The sequence below is a fragment of the Pristiophorus japonicus genome, chromosome 4, assembly GCF_044704955.1.
Source record: "Pristiophorus japonicus isolate sPriJap1 chromosome 4, sPriJap1.hap1, whole genome shotgun sequence".
NCBI lineage: Eukaryota > Metazoa > Chordata > Chondrichthyes > Pristiophoridae > Pristiophorus > Pristiophorus japonicus.
In genome coordinates, this window is record NC_091980.1 from 303,119,100 (window position 1) to 303,139,061 (window position 19,962).

Genomic DNA, 19,962 nt, shown 5'->3' on the forward strand with positions numbered 1-19,962 from the left:
CTTCACAAAGGAAGACAGAAATAACCTTCCGGAAATACTCGGGGACCGAGGGTCTAGTGAGAAGGAGGAACTGAAGGAAAACCTTATTAGGCGGGAAATGGTGTTAGGGAAATTGATGGGATTGAAGCCGATAAATCCTCGAGGCCTAATAGTCTGCATCCCAGAGTACTTAAGGAAGTGGCCCTAGAAATAGTGGATGCATTGGTGATCATTTTCCAACAGTCTATTAACTCTGGATCAGTTCCTATGGACTGGAGTGTAGCTAATATGACACCACTTTTTAAGAAAGGAGGGAGAGAGAAAACAAATAATTATAGACCGGTTAGCCTGACATCAGTAGTGGGGAAAATGTTGGAATCAATTATTAAAAATGAAATAGCAGCGCATTTGGAAAGCAGTGACAGGATCGGTCCAAGTCAGCATGGATTTATGAAAGGGAAATCATGCTTGACAAATCTTCTAGAATTTTTTGAGAATGTAACTGGTAGAGTGGACAAGGGAGAACTAGTGGATGTGGTGTCTTTGGACTTTCAAAAGGCTTTTGACAAGGTCCCACACAAGAGATTGGTGTGCAAAATCAAAGCACATGGTATTGGGGATAATGTACTGACGTGGATAGAGAACTGGTTGGCAGACAGGAAGCAAAGAGTCGGGATAAACGGGTCCTTTTCAGAATGGCAGGCAGTGACTAGTGGAGTGCCGCAGGGCTCAGTGCTGGGACCCCAGCTGTTTACAATATACATCAATGATTTAGATGAAGGAATTAAATGTAATATCTCCAAGTTTGCAGATGACACTAAGCTGGGTGGCGGTGTGAGCTGTGAGGAGGACGAAAAGGCTGCAGGGTGACTTGGACAGGTTAGGTGAGTGGGCAAACGCATGGCAGATGCAGTATAATGTGGATAAAACACAAAGGCAGAATATTATCTGAATGGCGGCAGATTCGGAAAAGGGGAGGTGCAACGAGACCTGGGTGTCATGGTTCATCAGTCATTGAAAGTTGGCATGCAGGTACAGCAGGCGATGAAGAAGGCAAATGGTATGTTGGCCTTCATAGCTAGGGGATTTGAGTATAGGAGCAGGGAGGTCTTACTGCAGTTGTACAGGACCTTAGTGAGGCCTCACCTGGAATATTGTGTTAAGTTTTGGTCTCCTAATCTGAGGAAGGACATTCTTGCTATTGAGGGAGTGCAGCGAAGGTTCACAAGACTGATTCCCAGGATGGCAGGACTGACATATGAGGAGAGATTGGATCGACTGCGCCTGTATTCACTGGAGTTTAGAAGGATGAGAGGGGATCTCATAGAAACGTATAAAATTTTGACGGGATGGACAGGTTAGATGCAGAAAGAATGTTCCCGATGTTGGGGAAGTCCAGAACCAGGGGACACAGTCTAAGGATAAGGGGTGAGCCATTTTGGACTGAGATGAGGAGAAACTTCTTCACTCAGAGATTTGTTAACCTGTGGAATTCCCTAACGCAGAGAGTTGTTGAGGCCAGTTCATTGGATATATTCAAGAGGGAGTTAGATATGGACCTTATGGCTAAAGGGATCAAGGGGTATGGAGAGAAAGCAGGAAAGGGGTACTGAGGTGAATGATCAGCCATGATCTTATTGAATGGCGGTGCAGGCTCGAAGGGCCGAAAGGCCTACTCCTGCACCTATTTTCTATGTTTCTATGTAACACCGGCACTGCTGCAGGTCGTGATCACCACAGCAAACCGAAGAAAAGGAGGACAATTCTGAGCCAGAAGTGTCATCTGTGGAACCTGCGGCCACGTCATCCTCAACGGATGAAGTAGCGGGGCCAATCAGCTTGCAGCAAGCTTCTCCAAGTCGTGCAGTGCCCACACCGATCCCCGCGGATGGTGAGTCAGCGAGGTAGGCACGCGCTGCGATGGGCAGATATCAATGAGGACGTGGTTTCACTGTCGAGGGCGAGCATCGACATCGGTCGAGAGCTCCTCCAGACGGTTGGTGGGTTGACCAACAACATTGCCACACTGTCTGCCAGAATACCGGAGGGCATGGGGACAGATGGTTGCGGCAATGGGGCAAATGACCGACTCTGTCGATGCCTTGCAACACGCGATAGTTCTTGGATATGGCACTGCAGCCCAAGGTGCCGTGCCACCAACCAGCACGACACATGCGTGTCAGGCGAAAGAACTTCCTTCTGACTCGGAAGACGTTTCTTCGTAAACGTCTTCTCCTCGATCCACTGTGGTCATTCTGCCGTCGTCACCACCAGCCCCACCCCCCCCCCACCCCTACCCCCGCCCCCCCCCACAGTAGCAGTCCTTGAGGTGTTCTGCTGTCAGACGTCTTTGTCCTGTTATTTGGGGATTAGGTGGGAAACTAAATGGGGTTACAACAAAGGTGGGTTCAAGGTACAGGAAGGAAGCGTGGCCGCAGGTAGGGCGGGGTGGGGGGGGGGGCGTATATTATTGTTTTGTTGTTATTAAAAAAAAAATTGTTGAATGTTGACTGTTGAGCATGGTGGGAGGGTGTTTTTGTTATATCGTTGTGTTAAAAATGTTGTTCACTGTTGGGGGTTGGGAGGGTTGGTGTTATATATGTTTGTTAAAAAAAATTAAAAGTAGCTGTTAAATTATTAACATTTTTTATTTAAGTTTACAATTGTTGTGAAGCGTTTTCTAATAATGTACGGTAAAACATCAATATAAGGGTTGCAATCAATGGCCATGGCCAGACAAGGATGAAACATAACGCAACTGTAACTGTCGCCAACGTAATTTCACGCAAAGCGTTCATTTATGAGCTGCTGATGCAAGAGTTTTGCAGCTGCGTAACTACCACAGGGCTTTTCCAGTGGTTGGGAGGGCATGGGGGAAATGGGTTCATCGCCAGGCCAATTGTCCCCCCTGAGGTCCTCGTCCTCCTCCTCGTCCTCCTCTTCCACCTCCCCTCTCTCCTGAGGTGGACCGGCAGTCCCATCTGGCAATTGTTGTCCTCTCCTGATAGCTAGGTTATGCAACATGCAGCACACCACAGTGAACTCAGCAACCTGCTCAGGGTTGTATTGTAGGTTGCCTGCTGAGAGGTCCAGGCATCTGAAGCATTTTTGACAATATTGCGTGTAGCTATATGGCTTTCGTTGAAACGCTTCTCTGCTTCTATCTGGGGCTTATGGAGGGGGTCATGAGTCAACTGGCAAGGCCATATCCTTTATCCTCTAGCATCCAACCGTGACCCTGTGGCTGACTCTTAAACATGTCAGAGATAGTGCTCTTACGCAAGATAGGCGGATCATAGATGCTCCCTGGAAAATTTGCATTTACTGCCCTGATTATTTGCTTGTGGTCAACAACGAGCTGTACATTCAGGGAGTGGAATCCCTTTCGGTTCCAAAACACCTTTGCATCCTGTAAAGGTGCTCGCAGTGCGATGTGCGTACAGTCTATTGCTCCCTGCACCTTGGGGAAGTTTGCTATTCTCGAGAAACCCAAAGCCCTCTCACTCTGTGCCTTCCTGGTCATAGGAAAGTTTATAAAATCCATCCTGCGTGCGTAAAGGGCTTCAGTCACCTGTCGAATGCAGCAATGTGTGCCAAGCTGAGAGATACCGCAAATGTCGCCAGCTGAGGCTTGAAAGGAGCCCGATGCGTAGAAGGAAAGTGCTGCAGTAACCTTAACCTCAATGGGCAGTGTGGTCCTGATGGTGCAGGTAGGCTGCAGATCTTCCTTAATTAGCTGGCATATCTCACTGATGACCTCCTTTTGGAATCGCAGCCTTCAAATGCATGTGTTATCGGACAAGTCCAGGTATGATCGCTTATCCCTGTAAATGCATTGGGTGTAACGTCTGCTCCTCGTGAGCAGTCTGCCATCTCTTTGATTGGGCACATAATGCTCTTCAATAAACCTTCTCCGATCTTTATTCTGCAGCATGTGATTGGTCATCAATACAGGTTGAGAAATTACAGGCCCCATATGTATAAATCACTATAAATGCACTTAATTTCACTTCTTAATTTGTCCTCAACAAATACAAATGTGATTAGATGATTGGCAAGAGTCAAAAACGCCCTTAAAATCACTCACAAATTGCTTGTCCTGACAACCACTTCAAGGAGCCTTTTATTAAAGATCCTCAGAGTTACAAAATGGCATCCGTAGTGTCGAGTTAAGGTCAGGTGATTGCAGCTTTTCTTGAGCGTCTTTTTGGGCCAGCGATCATTTGGGCGAATTATGGGCGAGATGCCGACAGTAGCACTCGGCGATAATCTGGGCGATAATCGAGCGTTAGTTTACATTATAAAAAGTATTCTCAGCCTTGCACGAGGGTGACATCATTTTTTTTTTAAATAGGCTGGGTAATGCAGCCCATTCCTGTAGGCCAAAAGTTGCGCCAGCGATAAATGGGTGATAATCGGGTGCTAGTTTCCATTTTTCAGCAAATATGGGCGATAGCCTGAGTCTCAGCGCTTATATGGGCGCTAAATGGGCAATAAATGGGCGATGATGTCCCGAAAGTCTAGCCCTTAGATTTGTATAAGCATTTCAAGATTTTTATGAATTATGATGTGATTTCAATATCTATGAAAATTTGTACGTTTTAAAATGATCATATAAGATCAAACGTATAAGATTATGAGGGGGCTTGACAAGGTGGATGCAGAGAGGATGTTTCCACTGATGGGGGAGACTAGAACTAGAGGGCACAATCTTAGAATAAGGGGCCGCCCATTTAAAACTGAGATGAGGAGAAATTTCTTCTCTCAGAGGGTTGTAAATCTGTGGAATTTGCTGCCTCAGAGAGCTGTGGAAGCTGGGACATTGAATAAATTTAAGACAGAAATAGACAGTTTCTTAAATGATAAGGGGATAAGGGGTTATGGGGAGCGGGCGGGGAAGTGGAGCTGAGTCCGTGATCGGATCAGCCATGATTTTATAGAATGGCAGAGCAGGCTCGAGAGGCCGTATGGCCTACTCCTGCTCCTATTTCTTATGTTTTTATGTTCTTACGTAACTGTTTGTTGGCGTTTACTGTGCCCAAATTGTCTGCCGGGTTTTCCACATTACGATAGTGACTGCACTTCAAAATTACTTCATTGGCTGTAAAGCACTTTGGGACGACCGGTGGCCGTGAAAGGCGTTATAGAAATGCAAGTCTTTCTTTCAAATTATTGAATATTGCATTTATCCTCGGAAAATGGTGATCCAAAACACACAGGCAGAAGCACAACTTTGAATTTAAAGAAGTGTCAAACCAAAATCAATAAAAAACTAAACCAAGGAGTGCGACACAACTTAACATGGACCAGAACCCAATTGCATCATGCTCTCTCTTCAAAGTGGTTATCAATAATTTACCATTTACAGGATTAAATTTTAATTCAGATTCTGCAAGTAATTACAATTATCTTCTGTCAATTCATTAAAATTTCTGTGGCATTTGTTCATTTTTAAATTTCTATTGGACAATATAGGCTAGGCACTACCGCAAAGGTGGAACTGCACGGGGGGGGGGTGGCGGCGGGGGGAGGGGGCGCGGGTGAGGAGGGAAAAATAGACATGTTACCTACCCCTCCCTATTTTTTTTGACATTTCACCGCCTTTCCCCAAAAATCGGAATTGCCTGGCACTTCTGTCCACCAGGTCACCAGGAGGCTGTTGTGCTGGGTAGGTATCAGTGCAATTGTTCGGGTGTCTTCCCCCCACCCCACAATTCTTTGTACATGGTAGCCCCCACGCTCCAATGTGATCCCCACATCTCCATTAATATAGTCATCTAGTTTAAACTCTGAATCTAAGCATTTTTCCTATCGTGTACATCTACTGTTATATCTGATTTATTACCCCAAATTCACTTCAGTTTAGTAGCTCATTTGTCACATGGTTTATCATTTTAAAGCCATACAGGTGCTTATATGGGAGATTGTGAAAATAAATCTTTGCATGACTTGCAGGGCAAACCTGCAATCGACACAGCACATGTAGGCAGTACATTACCGCAATGCTGCTTTTCAGTTTGAATTGGTCTTTGAAGAAAGCAATTAATATCCTTTAAGAATGCAAGCAGTGAATAAATAAAATCAATGATCAAATTCTTTAAGTATGAGAATCCTTTCCAAAATAAAAACAGCACAACATATCTGAGGCCTACTTGATGGTAAATCAGTGTCAGAGCAGTGGGCGGCATTCAAGGAGGAGATCCTGAGGGTACAGAGCAAGTATGTACCCTTCAAAAAAATGGTGGGGTCAACACATCTAAAGCCCCCTGGATGTCAAGCGACATACAGGGTAAGATAAAGAAAAAAGGGAAGCTTATGACAGATACCGAGAACTCAACACTGCAGAAAATCTAGAGGGGTATAAGAAGTGCAGGGATGCAATTAAAAATGATATCAGGAAAGCAAAGAGAGAGCATGAAAGAATGTTGGCAAGTAAAATCAGGGAAAACCCAAATATATTTTATAAATACATTAAGAGCAAGAGGCTAACTAGAGAAAGAGTGGGGCCTATCAGGAAACCATAAAGGAAATCTGTGTGTGGAGGCGGAAAACGTGGGTAGGATTCTTAATGAATACTTTGCATCCATTTTCACAAGAGAGAGGGGCGATACAGACTGTGCAATGAGGGAGAGGAGTGAGAATTATTAGTCGAGATAAACATAGTGAGAGAAGAAGTATTAAGGTGTTTAGCAGCTTTGAAAGTGGATAAATCCCGAGGCCCGGATGAAATGTATCCCTGGCTGTTAAGAAAAGCAAAAGAGGAAATAGCAGAGGCTCTGACCATCATTTTCCAATCCTCTCTGGCTACAGGAGTCGTGCCAGAGGACTGGAGGGCTGCTAATGTGGTACCTTTGTTTAAAAAGGGAGAAAGGGATAGACCGAGTAATTACAGGCCAGTCAGCCTAACCTCGGTGGTGGGAAAATTATTGGAAAAAATCCTGAGGGACAGGATAAATCTTTGGAAAGACATGGATTAATCAAGGACAGTCAGCATGGATTTGTTACGGGAAGGTTATGTCTGACTGAATTGATTACATTTTTCAATGAGGTAACCAGGAGGGTCGATGAGGGCAGTGCGTAAGATGTAGTGTATATGGATTTTAGCAAAGCTTTTGATAAGGTCCCACATGGCAGAATGGTCACGGAAGTAATAGCCCATGGGATCCAAGGCAAAGTGGAAAATTGGATTCAAAATTGGCTCAGAGGTAGGAAGCAAAGGGTAATGTTTGATGGGTGTTTTTGTGACTGGAAGGCTGTTTCCAGTGGGGTTCCGCAGGGCTCAGTACTAGGTCCCTTGCTTTTTGTGCTTTATATCAACGACTTGGACTTAAATGTTGGGAGTATGATTAAGAAGTTTGCAGATGGTACTAAAATAGGCTGTGTGGCTGATAATGAAGAAAAAAGCTGCGTACTGCAGGAAGATATCAATGTATTGGTAGGTGGGCAGAACAGTGGCAAATGAAATTCAGTCCGGATAAGTGTGAGCTAATACATTTGGGGAGGTCTAACAAGGCAAGGGAATACACATTAAATGGTATGATACTGAAAAGTGTAGAGGAACAAAGGATCCTTGGAATGCAGGTCCACAGATCCTTGAAGGTAGCAGGCCAGTAGTTAAGGTGGTTAAGAAGGCAAATGGAATACTTGTCTTTATCAGCGAGGCATTGAATGTAAAGTCCTTACTCGACAGCATGAAACCACACGAGGCACATTCTGGGGACAAGGTCACTCTGTGACCTTAACTCTTTATTTCAGGACTCCAGAAGTGATGACCCTGCGTGGGACCTCCCTTTATAAGGAAGGTAGTGCAGGGGTCCCCTGTGGTCATCCCCCTGCAAAACAGATACACTGCTTTGAGTACTGTTGAGGGGGATGACTCATCAGGGGAGGGCAGAAGCAGCCACGTTCATGGCACCGTGGCTGGCTCTGTTGCACAGGAGGGCAGGAAAAAGAGTGGGAGAGCGATAGTGACAGGGGATTCGATTGTAAGGGGAATAGATAGGCGTTTCTGCGGCCGCAACTGAGACTCCAGGATGGTATGTTGCCTCCCTGGTGCAAGGGTCAAGGATGTCTCGGAGCGGGTGCAGGACATTCTAAAAAGGCAGGGAGAACAGCCAGTTGTCGTGGTGCACATTGGTACCAACGACATAGGTAAAAAAAGGGATGAGGTCCTACGAAACGAATTTAAGGAGCTAGGAGCTAAATTAAAAAGTAGGACCTCAAAAGTAGTAATCTCGGGATTGCTACCAGTGCCACGTGCTAGTCAGAGTAGGAATCGCAGGAGAGTGCAGATGAATACGTGGCTTGAGCAGTGGTGCAGCAGGGAGGGATTCAAGTTCCTGCGGCATTGGAACCGGTTCTGGGGGAGGTGGGACCAGTACAAACCGGACGGTCTACACCAGGGCAGGACCGGAACCAATGTCCTAGGGGGAGTGTTTGCTAGTGCTGTTTGGGAGGAGTTAAACTAATATGGCAGGGGAACGGGAACCAATGCAGGGAGACAGAGGGAAACAAAAAGGAGACAAAAGCAAAAGACAGAAAGGAGATGAGTAAAAGTGGAGGGCAGAGAAACCCAAGGCAAAGAACAAAAAGGGCCACTGTACAGCAAAATTCTAAAAGGACAAAGGGTGTTAAAAAAACAAGCCTGAAGGCTTTGTGTCTTAATGCAAGGAGTATCCGTAATAAGGTGGATGAATTAACTGTGCAAATAGATGTTAACAAATATGATGTGATTGGGATTACGGAGACGTGGCTCCAGGATGATCAGGGCTGGGAACTCAACATCCAGGGGTATTCAACATTCAGGAATATAGAATAAAAGGAAAAGAAGGTGTGGTAGCATTGCTGGTTAAAGAGGAGATTAATGCAATAGTTAGGAAGGACATTAGCTTGGATGATGTGGAATCTATATGGGTAGAGCTGCAGAACACCAAAGGGCAAAAAACGTTAGTGGGAGTTATGTACAGACCTCCAAACAGTAGTAGTGATGTTGAGGAGGGCATCAAACAGGAAATTAGGGGTGCATACAATAAGGGTGCAGCAGTTATAATGGGTGACTTTAATATGCACATAGATTGGGCTAACCAAACTGGAAGCAATACGGTGGAGGAGGATTTCCTGGAATGCATAAGGGATGGTTTTCTAGACCAATATGTCAAGGAACCAACTAGGGGGGAGGCCATCTTAGACTGGGTGTTGTGTAATGAGAGAGGATTAATTAGCAATCTCGTTGTGCGAGGCCCTTTGGGGAAGAGTGACCATAATATGGTGGAATTCTGCATTAGGATGGAGAATGAAACAGTTAATTCAGAGGCCATGGTCCAGAACTTAAAGAAGGGTAACTTTGAAGGTATGAGGCGTGAATTGGCTAGGATAGATTGGCGAATGATACTTAAGGGGTTGACTGTGGATGGGCAATGGCAGACATTTAGAGACCGCATGGATGAACTACAACAATTGTACATTCCTGTCTGGCGTAAAAATAAAAAAGGGAAGGTGGCTCAACCGTGGCTATCAAGGGAAATTAGGGATAGTATTAAAGCCAAGGAAGTGGCATACAAATTGGCCAGAAATAGCAGCGAACCTGGAGACTGGGAGAAATTTAGAACTCAGCAGAGGAGGACAAAGGGTTTGATTAGGGCAGGGAAAATGGAGTACGAGAAGAAGCTTGCAGGAAACATTAAGACGGATTGCAAAAGTTTCTATAGATATGTAAAGAGAAAAAGGTTAGTAAAGACAAATGTAGGTCCCTTGCAGTCAGAATCAGGGGAAGTCATAATGGGGAACAAAGAAATGGCGGACCAATTGAACAAGTACTTTGGTTCGGTATTCACTAAGGAGGACACTAACAACCTTCCGGATATAAAAGGGGTCAGGGGGTCTAGTAAGGGGGAGGAACTGAGGGAAATCCTTATTAGTCGGGAAATTGTGTTGGGGAAATTGATGGGATTGAAGGCCGATAAATCCCCAGGGCCTGATGGACTGCATCCCAGAGTACTTAAGGAGGTGGCCTTGGAAATAGTGAATGCATTGACAGTCATTTTCCAACATTCCATTGACTCTGGATCAGTTCCTATGGAGTGGAGGGTAGCCAATGTAACCCCACTTTTTAAAAAAGGAGGGAGAGAGAAAACAGGGAATTATAGACCGGTCAGCCTGACATCAATAGTGGGTAAAATGATGGAATCAATTATTAAGGATGTCATAGCAGCGCATTTGGAAAGAGGTGACATGATAGGTCCAAGTCAACATGGATTTATGAAAGGGAAATCAAGCTTGACAAATCTCCTGGAATTTTTTGAAGATGTTTCCAGTAGAGTGGACAAGGGAGAACCAGTTGATGTGGTATATTTGGCTATTCAGAAGGCTTTCGACAAGGTCCCACACAAGAGATTAATGTGCAAAGTTAAAGCACATGGGATTGGGGGTAGTGTGCTGACAGGGATTGAGAACTGGTTGTCAGACAGGAAGCAAAGAGTAGGAGTAAATGGGTACTTTTCAGAGTGGCAGGCGTTGACTAGTGGGGTACCGCAAGGTTCTGTGCTGGGACCCCAGCTGTTTACATTGTACATTAATGATTTGGACGAGGGGATTAAATGTAGTATCTCCAAATTTGCGGATGACACTAAGTTGGGTGGCAGTGTGAGCTGTGAGGAGGATGCCATGAGGCTGCAGAGCGACTTGGATAGGTTAGGTGAGTGGGCAAATGCATGGCAGATGAAGTATAATGTGGATAAATGTGAGGTTGTTCACTTTGGTGGTAAAAACAGAGAGACAAACTATTATCTGAATGGTGACAGATTAGGAAAAGGGGAGGTGGAACGAGACCTGGGTGTCATGGTACATCAGTCATTGAAGGTTGGCATGCAGGCAGTTAAGAAAGCAAATGGCATGTTGGCCTTCATAGCGAGGGGATTTGAGTACAGGGGCAGGGAGGTGTTGCTACAGTTGTACAGGGCCTTGGTGAGGCCACACCTGGAGTATTGTGCACAGTTTTGGTCTCCTAACCTGAGGAAGGACATTCTTGCTATTGAGGGAGTGCAGCGAAGGTTCACCAGACTGATTCCCGGGATGGCGGGACTGACCTATCAAGAAAGACTGGATCAACTGGGCTTATATTCACTGGAGTTCAGAAGAATGAGAGGGGATCTCATAGAAACGTTTAAAATTCTGATGGGTTTAGACAGGTTAGATGCAGGAAGAATGTTCCCAATGTTGGGGAAGTCCAGAACCAGGGGTCACAGTCTAAGGATAAGGGGTAAGCCATTTAGGACCGAGATGAGGAGAAACTTCTTCACCCAGAGAGTGGTGAACCTGTGGAATTCTCTACCACAGAAAGTTGTTGAGGCCAATTCACTAAATATATTCAAAAAGGAGTTAGATGTAGTCCTTACTATTAGGGGGATCAAGGGGTATGGCGCGAAGGCAGGAAGGGGGTACTGAAGTTGCATGTTCAGCCATGAACTCATTGAATGGCGGTGCAGGCTAGAAGGGCCAAATGGCCTACTCCTGCACCTATTTTCTATGTTTCTATGTTTCTATATACCTGAGTGATCAGGTAAGGAGTGTCTCCAACAAGTTCACCCCTTGTGGTCAAGGTGTGCATCTAGATTGAGTGTATACAGTAATACAGTGGTGTTACATTGTGGTTGCAAACATGACATCACCTTCCCCCCCCAAAGTCTTATTAGGATCAAAGGTTTAGTCTTTCAGGCGGACTGCGCTCCCTTGTGGAGCGCCGCAGTTGGGGCTCTGGTTGTTGGACACTGACGTGAGTGTCTGTCACCTGTGGTGATTCCGGCCTCTCCGGGCTGACCACAGGGACTGTGCATTCTTCTTGTGGTGTGTGTAGTACACAAATCACTGACTCCACATGGTCTAGTGTAAATATAACTGCTGTGACCTTCGTCCTTTATTGTTCAGCTCCAGAGTGCCTCTCAGGTGTGGTGGTCAGCCTTTTATAGTGTCTGTTACAGGTACTTCCAGGTTTCCCACCACAGCGCCCTCTGTGGTGTAGCATTGTGCTTACATTACATTTAAGGTACCAGGACGATACACACATCAATACATAACATCACCTTCGCCCCCCCCCCCCCACCAGGACGCAGGACGACGACACACACATCAATACATAACTCTTCTGATTGCTCTTGTTGCTCGTTCACTGGCGGTATCTCATGGTCTACTTCAGGTTCCTCCGTGTCGATGCTGAACCTTTTTTTTACTTAGTCCAGATGCTTGCGGCATATCTGGCCATTATTGAGTTTTACCAGATGACCCTGTTCCCCTCTTTGTCAATTACAGTACCCTCAAGCCATTTGGGCCCCATGGCATGATTGAGGACGAATAGAGGATCATTTATTTCTATACATCTCCCCCTCGAATTACGGTCATGGTACTCATTTTGTGACTTGTGCTTGCCCTCAACTATGTCGGTAAGGACTGGGTGAATGAGGGACAACCGAGTTTTGAGTGTCCATTTCATTAGTAGCTCTGCGGGCGGGACCCCCCGTGAGCGAGTGCAGTCGGGATCTATAGGCCAGCAGGAGGCGCGATAGGCGGCATTGTAGGGAGGTTCCTTGAATCCTGAGCATACCTTGCTTAATAATTTGGACTGTACGTTCTGCCTGGCCATTGGAGGCCGGCTTGAATGGCGCAGTCCTGACAGTGGTTGATGCCATTGCCTGACATGAACTCCCGGAATTCATAGCTTGTGAAACATGGGCCATTATCACTAACCAGGATGTCCGGCAAGCCATGGGTTGCGAAGATCGCACGGTGGTGGATGTCGTGCATGAATTCAGGATGATGCACTCGATCCATTTCGAGTACGCATCTACCACAATGAGGAACATCTTTCCCAAAAACGGGCCCGCGAAGTCAACATGAATGCGTGACCACGGCTTGGTGGGCCAGGGCCACGGGCTGAGCGGAGCCTCCCTGGGGGCATTACCCATCTGGGCAGACGTTGTGCACCTGCGAACACAGTGTTCCAGGTCTGAATCGATACCAGGCCACCAAATGTGTGACCGGGCAATGGCCTTCATCAGCACAATGCCTGGGTGCTCGCTGTGGAATTCCCTGATGAACGCCTTCCTGCCCTTCTGGGGCATAACTACCCGGTTGCCCCATAGTAGGCAGTTGGCTTGGATGGAGAGCTCATCCACCCGACTGTAGAACGGTCTAACCTCCTCAGGGCATGCTCCGTGTGCGGGCGCCCAATCCTCAGTCAGGACACATTTCTTAATCAGGGATAGGAGGGGATCTCTGTTTGTCCAGATTTTGATCTGGCGGGCTATGATGGGGGAGCCTGCGCTGTCAAAGGCATCGACAGCCATGACCATCTCAGCGCTTTGCTCCGCTGCCCCCTCAGTGGTGGCCAGTGGAAGCCTGCTGAGCGCATCGGCGCAATTTTCAGTGCCGGGCCGGAGCCGGATGGAGTAATCATAAGCAGCCAGCGTGAGAGCCCATCGTTGTATACGAGCTGACTCGTTGGCATTGAGAGCTTTGCTGTCTGAGAACAGGGACGTTAATGACTTGTGGTCCGTCTCTAATTAAAACGTCATACCAAAGAGGTACGGATGCATTTTTTTTACACCATAGACACATGCGAGCGCTTCCTTCTCGACCATCCCATATCCCCGTTCTGCATGAGAGAGCGACTTGGAGGCATAAGCCACTGGTTGTAGTTGACCCTCAGCATTGCCCTGCTGCAACACGCACCCAACCATATAGGACGATGCATCACATGTCAGAACCAATTTTTCACAGGGGTCGTACAGGGTCAACAACTTGTTTGAACAGAGTAGGTTTCGCGCCCGATCAGAAGCCCGTTCCTGACAGTCCCCCCAAAACCAATTGCAACTCTTACGCAGGAGCACATGTAGCAGCTCCAACAATGTGTTCAAGTTCAGCAGAAAGTTCCCGAAATAGTTCAACAGTCCCAGGAATGAATGCAACTCCGATGTGTTGCAGGGCCTGGGTGCTCGTCGAATCGCCTCTGTTTTGGATTCGGTGGGCCGAATCCCATCTGCAGCAACCCTCCTGCCCAGAAACTCAACCTCAGGAGCTAGGAACACACATTTAGACTTCTTGAGTCGCAGGCCTACCTGGTCCAGTCGGCGTAGCACCTCCTCCAGGTTGTGGAGGTGTTCCTTGGTGTCTCGACCCATGATGAGGATGTCGTCCTGGAATACGATTGTTCCAGGAATGGATTTAAGCAGGCTTTCCATATTACGTTGAAAAATTGCAGCCGCTGATCGAATGCCAAATGGGCACCTGTTATAAGCGAACAGTCCCTTGTGTATGGTGATGGTGATCATGTAGGGTCATGTAGGCTGAAGTGAGGTCCAATTTGGTGAACAGCTTGCCACCTGCCAGCGTCGCGAAAAGGTCCTCCGCTCTTGGGAGCGGGTATTGGTCTTATAGGGACACCTGATTGATGATGGCCTTGTAGTCGCCACAGATCCTGACAGAGCCATCCGCTTTTAGAACGGGAACGATGGGGCTCGCCCAGTCGCTGAATTCAACAGGCGAGGTGATGCCCTCTCTCAACAGCTGGTCCAATTCGCTCTCGATTTTTTCCCGCATAACATATGGCACCGCTCTGGTTTTGTGGTGCACTGGCCTGGCATCCTGGGTGATGTGTATCACTACCTTAGTGCCTTTGAAAGTCCCGACGCTCGGTTAGAATAGTGAGTCGAATTGTTGTAGAACTTGTAAGCACGAACTTCGCTCCACCGATGACATTGCGTGAACATCCCCCCATTTCCAGTTCACCTCGGCTAACCAGCTCCTCCCCAATAGTGCGGGACCATTGCCCAGGACAATCCAGAGCGGCAGCCGATTCACTAACCTGTTGTGTGTGACAGCCAACATTGCACTGCCTAGCACCGGAATTATTTCTTTAGTGTAAGTCCGTAATGGTGTTTCAATACGTGCTAATTTGGGTCTACTGGCTTTGAGCTGCCATAGCTTCTCAAATTGCTGAACGCCCATGAGTGACTGGCTGGCCCCAGTGTCCAGCTCCATGTGTACTGGGATACCGTTTAGTAAGACCCTCATCATCATTGGTGGCGTTTTGGTGTATGAGCTGTGAATGTTCGCCACATGGACCCGCTGAACCTCGGCGTCCATCGATTTGCCCCAAAAGTCATCCTGCCTCAAAGGACCCTCTTCTGGTCCCTCCACCTCATATATTAGTCTGGTTACAGGCTTCCTGCACATTCGAGCTAAATGGCCACTGAGATTGCAGTTTCTGCAGACAAACTGTTGGAATCTGCAAGATCTAGCTGAGTGTTTTCCCCCACACCTCCAGCATGAGTTAAAGTTTCCATTGTTGGGAACAAAGGGACTATGGCCAGAAATTCCGCGCTGACTGTCCCTTTGACTGCTCTTAAGTACCCTATTAGTGGGTGTCAATGGCCCCATGCCGGGCCGCATTGTCCACTGTGATGGCGTGAATGTCTGTTCAGCCTGCCATTGTCTCTGTTGAGGTCCTGCTCTGGGGTCTATTGCTGCCTGGGGAATGTCGAACTGCCCCTGCCTGCCTGCGGGGCTCTGAGTCGCGTTGATGATGTTGACTCCCTGATCCATCGCCGCGTTGGAGGCAGAATTGTGCACGTGTATTATTTTTGTCTCTTCCTCCCCAGCCATGAAAATCTGAGCTAACAACGCCGCCGCTTCCAAGGTCAAATCCTTGGTCTCAATTAATTTGCGGAAGATTCCCGCATGACTGATGCCCTCGATAAAGAAGTCCCTTAGCATTTCCCCCTGCAGGCGTCTGTGAACTTACAGAGGCTGGCCAAATGCCGGAGGTCCACTACGAAGTCCGGTATGCTCTGTCCTTCACGACGTCGGTGGGTGTAGAATCTGTGTCGGGCCATGTGTATGCTGCTCGCCGATTTGAGGTGCTCCCCGATCAATTTGCTAAGTTTTTCAAAGGTTTTGTCCGCCGGCTTTTTGGGTGCTAGTAAGTCCTTCATGAGCTTGTAAGTCTTTGGTCCGCAGCTGGTCAAAAGATGAGCCCTTCGCTTGTCGGCCGCTGCATCCCCCAGCCATTCTTTCGCAACGAAGCTTTGCTGAAGCCTCTCGACAAAATCGTCCCAGTCTTCCCCAACACAGTACCGTTCCTCTGTGCTACCGGTGGCCATTCTCGTGGGTCGTGATTTCCCGTTTCTCGTCGCCAATGTAAAGTCCTTACTCTACAGCATGAAACCACACGAGGCACATTCTGGGGACAAGGTCACTCCGTGACCTTAACTCTTTATTTCAGGACTCCAGAAGTGATGACCCTGCATGGGACCTCCCTTTATATACCTGAGTATTCAGGTAAGGAGTGTCTCACACAAGTTCACCCCTTATGGGCAAGGTGTGCATCTAGATTGAGAGTATACAGTAATACAGTGGTGTTACATAGAAACATAGAAAAATAGAAAATAGGTGCAGGAGTAGGCCATTCGGCCCTTCGAGCCTGCACCGCCATTCAATGAGTTCATGGCTGAACATGCAACTTCAGTACCCCATTCCTGATTTCTTGCCATACCCCTTGATCCCCCTAGTAGTAAGGACTACATCCAACTCCTTTTTGAATATATTTAGTGAATTGACCTCAACAACTTTCTGTGGTAGAGAATTCCACAGGTTCACCACTCTCTGGGTGAAGAAGTTTCCCCTCATCTCTGTCCTAAATGGCTTACCCCTTATCCTTAGACTGTGACCCCTGGTTCTGGACTTCCCCAACATTGGGAACATTCTTCCTGCATCTAACTTGTCTAAACCCGTCAGAATTTTAAACGTTTCTATGAGATCCCCTCTCATTCTTCTGAACTCCAGTGAATACAAGCCCAGTTGATCCAGTCTTTCTTGATAGGTCAGTCCCGCCATCCCGGGAATCAGTCTGGTGAATCTTCGCTGCACTCCCTCAATAGCAAGAATGTCCTTCCTCAAGTTAGGAGACCAAAACTGTACACAATAGTCCAGGTGTGGCCTCACCAAGGCCCTGTACAACTGTAGCAACACCTCCCTGCCCCTGTACTCAAATCCCCTCGCTATGAAGGCCAACATGCCATTTGCTTTCTTAACCGCCTGCTGTACCTGCATGCCAACCTTCAATGACTACATTGTGGTTACAAACATGACGTAGAATACAAGAGCAAGGATGTTATGCTTGAACGATATAAAACACTGGTTAGGCAGCAGCTGGAGTACTGCGTGCAGTTCTGAGTCACCACATTACAGGAAAGATGTGATTGCACCGGAAAGGGTGCAGAGGAGATTTGCAAGAATGTTGCCTGGACTGGAGAGTGACAGATTTGAGATGCTGGTTCTGTTTTCTTTGGAACAGAGGAGTCTGAGTCTAGACCTGATTGAGGTATATAAAATTATGAGGGGCCTGGATAGAGTGGATAGGATGGACCTATTTCCCTCAGCAGACAGGTCAACAACCTGGGAGCATAGATTTAAAGTAATTGGGGAGAGGTTTAATGGGGATTTGAGGGAAATGTTTTCATCCAGAGGGTGGTGGAGGTCTGGAACTCACTGCCTGAAAGCATGGTACAGGCAGGAACCCTTACCACATTTTAAAAGATACTTGGATGTGCACCTGAAGTGCAGTAACCTGCAGTGTACGGACCTAGAGCTGGAAAATGGGATTAGGCTGGATAGCTCTTGGTCGGCCGGCGTGGACACGATGGGCCGAAATGGCCTCCTTCCGTGCTGTAAACTTCTATGATTTCTATGCTGCACCTACATCCCTATTTTTACATTGTACTGGAGTAATTGATTGCCAGGTTAAGAGGTGATCTATTGGAGGTTTTTAAGATGAGGAGGTGTTTTGATAGAGTAAGACTGTTCCCTCTGGCAAGTGGGTCAATAACCGGGGGTCATAGAGTTAAAATCATTGGTAAAAGATCTAGCGGGGAGACGAGAAGAAATGTTTTCACTCAGAGAGTTGTCATGACCTGAAACGCTCTGCATGAATAGGTGGTGGAAGCCTATTCCATGAATAATTTTAGAAGGCTGTTGGACGGGTACTCGAGGATGAGGAACTTACAGGGTTACGGACAACAAGCGGGCGTGTGGGACTAAGCACGACTGGTCTTTCAAAAAGCCGACACAGGCACGACGGGCCGAATGGCCTCCTATTAACTTTCCTGTAAACCTTCTCTGCTCTCAGGAGAGCAAACTCAGCTGCTCCAATCTCTCCACATAACTGATAACCTTAATCCCTGGTATCATCCCTGTAAATTTCCTGGTAAACTTCTTCTCCAAAGCCTTGAAGTGAGGCGCCCAGAATTGTATGCAATATTCCAGCTGAGGCCGAACCAGAGATTTTTAAAGGTTTAGCATGACTCCTTGTTTTTGTATTCAATGCCCCTATTTACAAAGCCATATATCCCATACGCTTTCTTAACTGTCTTCTCCCCCCCCCGCCTCCCTCACAGCCTGTTTCTTTTTTTCTCCTTGTCTCTAATGGCAGTTGGTCATTATCCCGCCATTCACACCCTATCTTGACTAATGTTTTTCTAACTCCTGGCATTACCATTTCAATTTGGGCCATCATCCCTTTTGTCTCTCTAATCTCTCCTGTCTTCCACCCTATCACAGACCTTCCCTTTTGTTCTTTCTTCCCGTCCGCCTTTCAGTGTTCTTTCTCGAACACTCTCCAGTTCTGGCGAAGGGTCATTGACCCGAAACGTTAACTCTGCTTCCTCTCCACAGATGCTGCCTGACCCGCTGAGATTTCCAGCATTTACTATTTAGACAATACTACCTCCCTATGTTATTCCTCCCAAAGTGCATAATTTCATAACTATTCACATTAACTTGCATCTGCCATGTGTCTGCCCATTTCACCAGTCTGTCTATGTCCTCCTCAAGTCTGCTCATTGTTTACTACGTTGCCAAGTTTTGCAAGGAGCAGTTCAGGATTTGGAATGGGGGAGAGGGACACCACCATCCAATAAAACTTTGGGTGAGGTTCATATCTGCCTCCTTCCTCCCCGCAGCCCCCCCCCCCCCCGCCCCACCCCCCTGCTCCCCAGTGGTTGAACCTATGCCAAAAAACTAAAAGTAACGGCATTATCACAGTTTGAGTTTCGGATCAATGTCCTTCTCATGTTTACAGTTAAACTATAGCTTTCAGATGCACTGGAGTGTCAGCCTAGATCAGGAGCTCAAGTCAGAGAGGCGTAGTGGAGAGGTGCGGGGGAGTTATACCAGGGCCTGCTGAGTATACCCTCTCTTTACTTTTGGAGGCAAGAGAATGCTGACTTTTTTGGAAACTAAGAGTAAGAACATAAGATCATAACAATTGGGGCAGGAGTAGGCCATACTGCCCCTCCAGTCTGGTCCGCCATTCAATGAGATTATGGCTGATCTTTGACCTCAACTCCAATTTCCCGCCCAATCCCCGTATCCCTTGATTTCCTTCGAGTCGAAAAATCTATTGATCTCAGCCTTGAATATACTCAATGACTGAGCATCCAAAGATTGTGCAGAGAATTCCAAAGATTCACAACCGTCTAAGTGAAGACATTTCTCCTCATCTCAGTCCTAAATGGCCTTATCCTGAGTTATGCCCCCTAGTTCTAGACACTCCAGCCAGGGGAAACAACCTCTCAGCATCTACCCTGTTAATCCCTTTCAGAATCTTATATGTTTCAATGAGATCACCTCTCATTCTTCTAAACTCCAGAGCATATAGGCCCAATCTACTCAATCTCTCCTCATAGGACAACCCTCTCATCCCGGGAATCAATCTAGTGAACCTTTGTTGCAACCCCTCTAAGGCAAGTATATGCTTCTGTCAACATCATTAAACAGATTATCTGGTCATTATCACATTGTTATTTGTGGGAGCTTGCTGTGCGCATATTGGCTGCCTCATTTCCTACATTACAACAGTGACTACACTTCAAAAAGTACTTCATTGGCTGTAAAGCTCTTTGGGACGTCCTAAGGTCATGAAAGGCGCTATAGAAA